Below are 9,795 nucleotides of genomic sequence, written 5' to 3'. Positions count from 1 at the left end.
TTGGTCCATGTCGTTTGTCCGTCTCAATCGCGACATATGGTGACCCCGGCGTGATCCTGCCTGAAGAGGATCTCGCATGACAAGGTGACAGCGTGAAGCTGTGAACAGCCGAAGAAGAGCTGTGGAGACGGAGCCCGGTACAGCTGATAAGAGCAGCCGAGGAGAGCTGCCGAAGATCCAGATCGATTGAAAAGACACCTCGCTAAGGAGTAGGTGAGCTACCGGGAACAGGGGGGGTGAAACTTATCTAAAGAAGAGGGTACTGTTTTATCCACATGGAAGCTGCTTCTGAAGAAGCAGGGTGTTAGCCTTCCGGAACTGACTTTAAGAAAAATGTTACTATGGGGCAAAGCACAAGGTTTAGAGGTTAATCCTGTGACAGCATTTAGTGTGTCACAATGGATGGACTTGGGGGATAAACTGTTTGACAGTGCTACCCAAGGGTCCAAGGAAGCAACTGAACTGTTAACGACGTGGCGCTTGTTATTAGATACTCTGAAAGAGTTAAAACAGCAACAGGATAAGGCAGAGGAGGGGGATGGTCTTCTTGGCTCTCCTGGGCCAGATTCGGAGAAAAAAGCAAGATTAAGTACTGCTCCGACCCCCCCTGTTACTAAGGATTCGTCAAAACTGCCCAAGTCCATATTATCTGACACGGATAAGGATCCACGGCACTTTCTTGGAAAGTTAAAAGGAGTAAAGGAGGAGCGTACGTATGTGTGGCCCCGAGATCAGAAACAAGTTATGAAAGACTCGTACACATATGTGTGGCCCCGAGATCAGATAAAAGCTATGAAAGATTCACATGAAAAAACAGCATTGGGTTATGTGCGATCTCGGGAAGGGGCCCTCGAAACACCGGTCGGAGCGGTGCATTCGGCCTACTGCTCCGCTGTCATTAATCACGGCTCGAACCTCTCCTCTGCCATCATCAACCGCAGTTCCGCCGTCTGCGTCACCGCCATTGATCACAGTTCAACCCTCTGCCCTGCTGCTATCAGTTGCAGAAGAAAAAAAATGGACATTTTTTTTTTTCCTATCCCCCCTTGCCTGGAGATTTAGGTGGGGAGGACCCCCCCGTGGTGAGCCAGACCAAGCCAAATAACGTAATTCCTACAGATTTGGGTCCCCCCAACCTGCCCCCGCCTCCCTCCCACACTGCTGAAAAGCGAATTCCTGAGGGTGGGGGTAGAGTTTCAGAGCGTAAACTGGACTTACCAAAAAGCTGGGATTTACCCCCAGTTTCGATTACAGTTTAATCACGGGACCCTGTGCATTTCTGGAAGAGACACTAATTGACACACCACAACTACAGGCACGATAACTTTCTGAAATCCTGAGGCAGTCAACAGACCTCGCATATCAAGCCATGATAAAGGTGCCTGAAACCGACAAAACAGCCAAATCATTTGCAACTATTAATCAGGGTCCCAGTGAGAATTACATGCAATTTATTGACCATCTTCAAGAGGCCATCAATAAGCAGGTTGAAAACTTAGAAGCTAACGAAGCATTGCTGTTGAAATTAGCAGTAGAGAATGCTAATGTTTGCTATCAACATGTTATCTGCAAGTTTTACAGTACATATTATGTGTTTCTGTGTATTGCCTCTCTGAAAATCAAGCAGCTTCTTAGGAATGTGAGTTACTTGTTTTACTAGTTGTGTTTCAGTGCGCCGTAAAACTCTCTCCCCATTTTTCCCAGTCGTGCTGCAAGCAGCCTGTGTTTTCTACCCCTCCCTCCCCCTTCTCAAGGTTTTTACTTGCAAGATGGGGTCAGGAATAATTGTTTTCAGTTGTGTTCCTGAAAAATCAGTATTGGGAGGTGTTTTAAAACTTAGGAAAGCACTCTGAATTATGAGGAAGGAAGACCTTATAAATATTGACATCAGTGTTGGCTGCTGTTTAAGTTAGATGAATGGGAAAAGTGGCCGGAGGATAGAATCTTGAAGCATACTGCTTTGTTGCAATTAATGTTGTTTTTAAGGTGAGAAGAGCAGGACAAAATAAATCTCTACAAGAGATCATTAGATCATTACAGACAGTTTTATAGCTGGAACAGTTTGAACGTCAATGAAAAAAGGTCATAGGTAGGCGCTGGATAGAGACTCGAACTCTTGTGGGTTACTCTGAGCAGTATTTATTGTAGAAGATTCACAGGAACAGCAGCGTTGGGTCACCTCCTCAGAGAGTGACAATCATACAGCAGTATAACTAGTCATTATATAGGGTTCTAACAGGTATTGTGCAACTAAGCAAAATTTATCACTGTCTATCACTGTCGATATCTATCACTGTCGATATCCTCAGGTTCCTTCCGTTCCAGTGGTCTGCAGGTTCCACTTCTTCTTTCTTGGCAAGTACCGAACGACAGGTCATCAGGTCGCAGGGCTAGCTTCTTTTGAAGTTTAACCTGTCTCATTTGTTATCCATAGTTCATCAGTCTAGCATGGAAATCAGCAACCCTAAGAATAGCATTTATCAATGTCTTAACTAAACGTACAAAGCAAGCATAAGGTAACCACGCTTATGGTTCTGGGTAAGGACTATACAGGGGACAAGCTGAGACTTTCAGCCTTAGCAGCACAGCTTATAACACTGATATAGGCCTAAAATCCTAATTTCCTATTTTCCTACAACAGTCCCCCATTTTCTCTTTAAAATTTCCCAATTTACTGATAACGATAATAAAGCTTCTGTTGATTCAAGAGACTACAGCAACAATTACAAAACATTGACATACAATGAATCAAAACAAAAATTATCACAAAGACAATTACAATGACAATGACAATCATCAAAATCTTCTTCACTAACGTTCTGAGATCAGGAAACCAGGAAGTCATCCATTGCCACAGGTCTGCGACACCCCAGTTAGCGTCATCTTGTTGAATTTGCTGCATAACATGACTAACTTTCCAGATTTTATCCACTTCAGTTATCAATTGCTTACTCTGATCGATATACATACAGCAACTGGAGTTTAGCATGGTACAGACACCTCCTTGCGAAGCTAACAGGATGTCTAAAGCCATTCGATTCTGTAAAACAATCTGAGATAGGTTACGCAATTCTTGAATTTCTGGTGTCACTCCTTGATACCAATGCATATAATTTCTGATCCGAGCAAAACTATTTTGCAGATAGAGCAAGTACTGCGTTACTGCCTCGTCCCCTTCCAGGAGGGCAGTTTTGGCAGACATAAAGGTAAACGGAACTGCCAAAACTCACCCGAACAAAACTTCAGCAGGGCTGAGTTTAGTAGTAGCATGAGGAGTTGTACGAAGATCCCATAAAACAAGCGGTAGTGCTTCAGGCCATTTGAGACCTGTGTCTGCAGTGAGTTTTGCCAAACGATCTTTAATAGTGCGATTCATCCGCTCTACCTGACCAGAAGATTGTGGATGGTAGGGCGAGTGAAAGGCAGCCTGTATATCAAGAGCAACATAAACTTGCATTAGAACAGCAGCAGTAAAGTGCGGTCCCCTATCAGAATCAATAATTTCAGGGATACAGTACCTCGGAATGATATCACGAAGCAGGGTCTTAACCACAATTTTCGAATCATTCTTGCGAGTAGGAAAGGCTTCCACCCAGTGCGAAAGTTGATCAACAATAACAAGAATGTACTTATATCCCATAGAAGGGGGGAGTTCTGTGAAATCAATTTGCAGTTTCTGGAAAGGAAAGTAAGCAGGCGGCCGCTTGCCAGGGACTGTTGTGACCTTTGTGACCCCATATTTCTTGCAAAGAGTATAAGAGTCAGTCAGGCGTTTTGCAGCACTGTAAACTCCAGGCGCTGCCCACAACTGTTGGATTTTAGAAGCTACAGCTTCAGGCCCCCCATGAGTACGATCGTGAATCCAGTGAGTTAGAGGAAGGACATACCTCATAGGCAATAAGGGTTTATCACCTAGTTTCCAAATGCCGTCCTGTTGCGTTGCTTCCCAGCGTTTCCATTTGTTGAGCTCTTCTTCATCCAGTTCATCATAAAGAGCAGGACCAACGGGAAAAGGAAGAAGGGTAGCAACCACAGTCGTAGCAGGAGATGCATCGTGGACTGCCGCCGCTCTCGCCGCGCAGTCGGCCAAGGCGTTGCCATGAGCGAAAGAATCAAGGCGTTTAGTATGAGCAGGAATGTAAATAACAGCAATTTCTCGTGGTTTCTGGATAGCGAGCAGCAAATCATGAATTAATTGTCCATGAGCAATAGTACGACCGGCGGAGGTCAAAAAAACGCGTTCCTTCCAAAGTGCGCCAACAGAATGACAAATGCCAAAAGCGTACTTAGAGTCTGTATAGATATTAACTCGGAGACCTTTAGCAAAAGTTGCAGCACGAGTCAAGGCAATTAGTTCTGCAGCTTGTGCTCCAAGCGCTGGAGAGAGAGGTTCAGAAAAAAGTACATGATTTTCAGTGGCAACAGCAAAACCAGTAAAACGCTTACCATGCAGATAGTAACTTGATCCGTCTGTGAACAGGTTAAGGTCAGGGTGGGCGAGAGGAACATCTTGCAAATCTTCTCTGGTTTTAGAATAAGTGGTGACAAATTGCACACAGTCGTGTGGGTCATTGGAAAGGTGCACCTCAGGTAGAAGGGTAGATGGGTTTAAGGGTTTTGACCGTTTTAAAGAGATATTATCAGTCAGTAACAGGATGGCTTCGTATCGATGTGTGCGCTGCGGTGAGAGAGACTTGGTAGCATATCGGGCTAGTAAAAGTTCAACTTCATGAGGCACGGCAACAATGAATTTGTGACCCAGAACAAGTGGGCGAACTTTTTCCACTAATTCTGCAGCTGCTGCTACTGATCTAAGGCAATGTGGCGACCCTTTGATAACTGGGTCAAGAGCAACTGAATAATAACCCACAGGTCTTTCATAGGGTCCATGAGGTTGTACTAGGACCCCCTTTGCAATGCCACCCTTTTCGGTAGCATACAAAGTGAAAGGTTTAGAGTAATTTGGCAGGCCTAAAGCTGGGGCTGTGACTAAGGCTTGCTTCAAAGATGCAAAGGCATCGGACAATTCTGGCGTCCAGACAATTGGCTCTGGAGCTTTGTCCTTTGTAGTTTCAATAAGTGGTCTAGCTAGTTCGCTAAACCCTAAAATCCATGGTCGACAGAACCCAGCTTGGCCAAGGAAAGCTCTCATTTGTTTTTTAGTAACAGGTGGTGTAATTTGAAGAATAGCGTTGATTCTGTCGGGATCAATCTTTCGAACTCCTCCTGCTAAAACAAAGACCAAATATTTTACCTCTGGTTCACAGAATTGTAACTTAGCTAATGAGGCACGATGACCCTTATGATATAGTCGAATGCAAAGGTGCTCTGTATCAATTGCACAGGCCTCCTGAGTTCGGCTAGCAACAAGCAAATCATCAACATATTGAATCAGTGCAGATTTGTTTGGCAATTCAATATCTTGGAGATCATATTTGAGAATTTGCGAAAACAAGGTAGGGGAAGCAGTAAAGCCTTGAGGGAGCCGAGTCCAAGTCAATTGGCGACCTTCCCAAGTGAAGGCAAACAAAGGTTGGCTTTCTTCTGCTACAGGTATGCTAAAGAAAGCTCCTGTCAGATCTAAAACAGTGTACCAGTGCGCCCAAGATGGAATTTCGGTTAAAATTAAACTTGGATCTGGTACAACTGGGTGCGGAGCTTCAACATAATCGTTGATAGCCCGTAAATCTTGTACAAAACGGTACTCAGGATCTCCATCCTCATCTAGTTGATTTTTACTTACTGGAAGAATTGGGGTATTAAATGGACTCATAACAGGTTTTAGAATCCCTTCATTGAGAAAGGTTTGAATTTGTTTTCGCAAACTCGGTAATGCAACAGCTGGTATTGGATATTGCTTAATAGCAGGAGGGGGACCACCTTTAGTTTTAACAACAACCGGCAGCGCAGACTTCAAAAGACCAATATCTTTAGTTGTACGACTCCAAAGTCCAGAAGGGACATTCTGCAATTCCCACGGAATGGCCACTTCTTTCTTCGGAGTATGATCTAGAGTGAAAACACTTCCAATAAAAATCAATTTAGCTTTACCTTTACCATAGGTCAATTGAGTACCAAACTCTTGTAAGAGATCTCGTCCCAGCAAAGAAGTCGGTGCCCCCGGTGCAACAATAAAGCGAGCCCATGTAACTTTATCGCCTAAAGTAACAGGGAGTGGTTTAGAGAGAGCATGGTTAAGCACAGAGCCTGTAACACCCTTGATAGCAATCATTTCCTGCGATGTTTGTGGCACATCAAAGTTGAGAAGCGAGAGTGTAGCCCCAGTATCTACTAAGAAAGAGACTGATTTTCCATTAACATCAGCTAAGACATGACCTGTAGAGGAAATTTCTAAGGTCATTATGCAATGCTTACTGAGAGTAGCTACGACGATATGGAGGCGGCGGAGCAGAAGGGGCGTCAGTAATACCACCAAGTTGACTACCAACAGCGGCAGCAGGTGCAGGTAGAGTAGCTCCTGGTTGATATTGGGGTTGCAACGGGCATTCACGTTGCATGTGTCCTAAATTACCACACCAAAAACAGGTTAATTGCATTGCGTCATTCGTAGGGTTGGTAACAGCAGGGTTTGTAACAGGGAAAGAACCCCCCATGGGTGGAAAGGAACTTCCCATCCCAATTCCTCTGCCGAGGACTCCCCGGCCCCGAGGGAAGCGAGCTCGGAATACCCCTCGGACTCCTCGGGGATACCCACGTCCCCGAGTTGCGGAAACCCCCTGAGCTATGGCTACAGCTAGTAAGTTCATATCTTCCTGTCTTTCTCTCCGATACCGTCTACGTTCGACCTCACGTTCTTTCTCCTGCCGAAGGCGCTCAGCCTCCCTTTCTAATTGTAGCTTATGTTGTTGCTCTTCTGTACAGCCGTTATACACAAAATTAGCAACAGAGAGAACTTTTTGTAAATTCTCTACTTGCCAGCCAGGCATATGTTTTTGAAAATGTTTTCGAATATCAGGGGCTGACTGATTGACAAAAATGCTAATAGCCAATGGTTCCTGAAAATTATCTTCGGTCATTCCTCCATACTGTATTAAAGCTTTTCTTAAGTGGTGCCAAAAGTCTCCCGGGTGTTCATCAGGAGCCTGTTGGCACTCTGCAACTTTTGACCAATTAGTCACTTTTTCATCACACTTTCGAATTGCTTCAATCAGATTATCAATTGCAACTAAATAGGTAGCTTTTTGGTCCTCCTCATGTAAATTCCAATTTGGATCTTGGTCTGGCCAGGGATTACGTCCCTGTGTCTGTTCAGCCAATTCTTTATCTTTAGCCAGGATTTTTTGTTTTTCCTCATGTGTAAATAATTCGGACAAAAGTGTTTGCATATCATTCCAGCTGGGTGAATAATCTCGGGCAATAGTTCGAATTATTTTAGAGCATCGCTCCGCGTCATCACGGAGTCGCGGCATTTTATCATGCCAGAGTAAAAGATCACCTGGTTTCCAGGGATGATGTGTAGTTACCATGAGAAGCAGTGGCTGGTTGCCAGCATTACTACGACCAGCTCTAGGATTAGCTACATAGGATAAAGTCATAGGGAAAATACCTGCAGGTGAATCAGTTTTGGGCTTAGAATTGTCACTTATTTCATCATCCAGATAAGCAAGTAATTGGTGTTTATTCATGCTCTTCTGGAGTTGCTTTCGTTTTCGTATATCAGCATAGTCAAACCACAAATACAAATAGTTCATTTGTTGGGGCTGGCAGTCCTCCAGGATTTTACGGAGAGACTGCAATTTAGTTTCTTCAAATGAGCCATAAATCAGCCACCGATCATCAAGGGAAGCCCCAGCCACTCTGCTTATAAAAGGCCAATCATCTTGGCAGAGGGCAATTAATCTTTTTATGTGCAACCCTGCGGTTCCTGACAATCTTCCCCAATTTGAAATCATTTCAGCCAAAGGCGTATTTTTAGGAACTGAGGGTCCAGCCCCCATCCTTGTAAATATATTTAGAGACTTGAACTCTAATAAAAATATAAATAAAAGAAACAAATCGGGAGAACAGGAGAGACTCGAACTCACCTGTCCCTGGCCAGGTCCCGTTGTTTCAGTTTGTGCTGCAGAGTCCCATCTGGGGTGCCAACTGAAAAAAGGTCATAGGTAGGCGCTGGATAGAGACTCGAACTCTTGTGGGTTACTCTGAGCAGTATTTATTGTAGAAGATTCACGGGAACAGCAGCGTTGGGTCACCTCCTCAGAGAGTGACAATCATACAGCAGTATAACTAGTCATTATATAGGGTTCTAACAGGTATTATGCAACTAAGCAAAATTTATCACTGTCTATCACTGTCGATATCTATCACTGTCGATATCCTCAGGTTCCTTCCGTTCCAGTGGTCTGCGGGTTCCACTTCTTCTTTCTTGGCAAGTACCGAACGACAGGTCATCAGGTCGCAGGGCTAGCTTCTTTTGAAGTTTAACCTGTCTCATTTGTTATCCATAGTTCATCAGTCTAGCATGGAAATCAGCAACCCTAAGAATAGCATTTATCAATGTCTTAACTAAACGTACAAAGCAAGCATAAGGTAACCACGCTTATGGTTCTGGGTAAGGACTATACAGGGGACATGCTGAGACTTTCAGCCTTAGCAGCACAGCTTATAACACTGATATAGGCCTAAAATCCTAATTTCCTATTTTCCTACAACAGTCAACAAGCTGAGAGAGAGTTAACTGATAACACACAGGTCACAGTAAACTTGCTGAAGTCTGCAAGATGCTTTCCTCATTAACCTGTTTTCTTTGTGGGTATCGGTTTAAGCATGTTGCAATTTTGGTAGGTCTTTGCTATATGGTACGATAAGTTCACAGTCTGTTAAATCATGAGAATTCATTGACTCAAAATGTGCATTTTGTGATAATACAGAAGATCATAAGTAATTTAGTTCTTTACTGCGTGAATGTGATGGTAAAATTTTGTGTGTAGTAGCCGTTATTATTTTTTCTTTTCTCTAGCATGCTACCTTTATCCCAGCATTCAGACTTGCGCAACTCTGTGACAGGCTGTGTCTCATCTCGGTGTGCTGGATTTGGTTTTTCCGTATGCACATCATGTAAAGAATCCTGGTTTTGGAATAACAGCTGTACCGCACCAGATGAGACACTAAAAACAAAACAAAACAAAACAAAACAAAACAAAAAAAAGGCCTTGCCCAGTCCAGCTCGCTGTGGGGGCTGATGGGGCTCCAGCGCGCACTGACCTATTTTGTCAGGGAGACCCAGAGGTACCTCCACCTGGCTGAGCAGTAGGCAGCCCAAAGGTGCAATGCAAAAAATTGAGATATTGTCTTAAATTGGTGTAACTGTGATCCATCTGCTTATTTGAACTTGGTATATGGTTTTCACATCTGAGCTCAGTATTTTAGTTTGCATATTCATATTTGGTACCAAAAGAATCTTGTTTGGGGAGATAATTACAAAATGTGAACCGGTTCCACTGCTAAAATTCCACCTTGCCTCCCCTTAGGATGCATCCTTACACATTAGAATGATTGCTTATATTGTTAGAAAAGCATGTAAATTGTTAAAATGCTATGATAGCTGTGGATTTGGAAGAGGTTGTATTTAAAAATTGCTAGAATATTAACTGATTTGGATCTAGGAAAATAGAATAATGGATTTATGTTTGTTATACTGGTTTATACTGTTTTTTGACATCCCTAAATTGTAAAAGGTAAATGGAGCTAAGGAATGTAACTATTTCTGAGCTATTTGAAATTGCATATAAAGTGTAGTTGGAATGAAATGGGTAAACAAAAGAGCAAAACATC

This window comes from Columba livia, assembly GCF_036013475.1.
Source record: "Columba livia isolate bColLiv1 breed racing homer chromosome W unlocalized genomic scaffold, bColLiv1.pat.W.v2 SUPER_W_unloc_5, whole genome shotgun sequence".
Lineage (NCBI taxonomy): Eukaryota > Metazoa > Chordata > Aves > Columbiformes > Columbidae > Columba > Columba livia.
The sequence above is the reverse complement of the archived record's forward strand: the minus strand, read 5'-3'. Positions refer to the sequence as shown.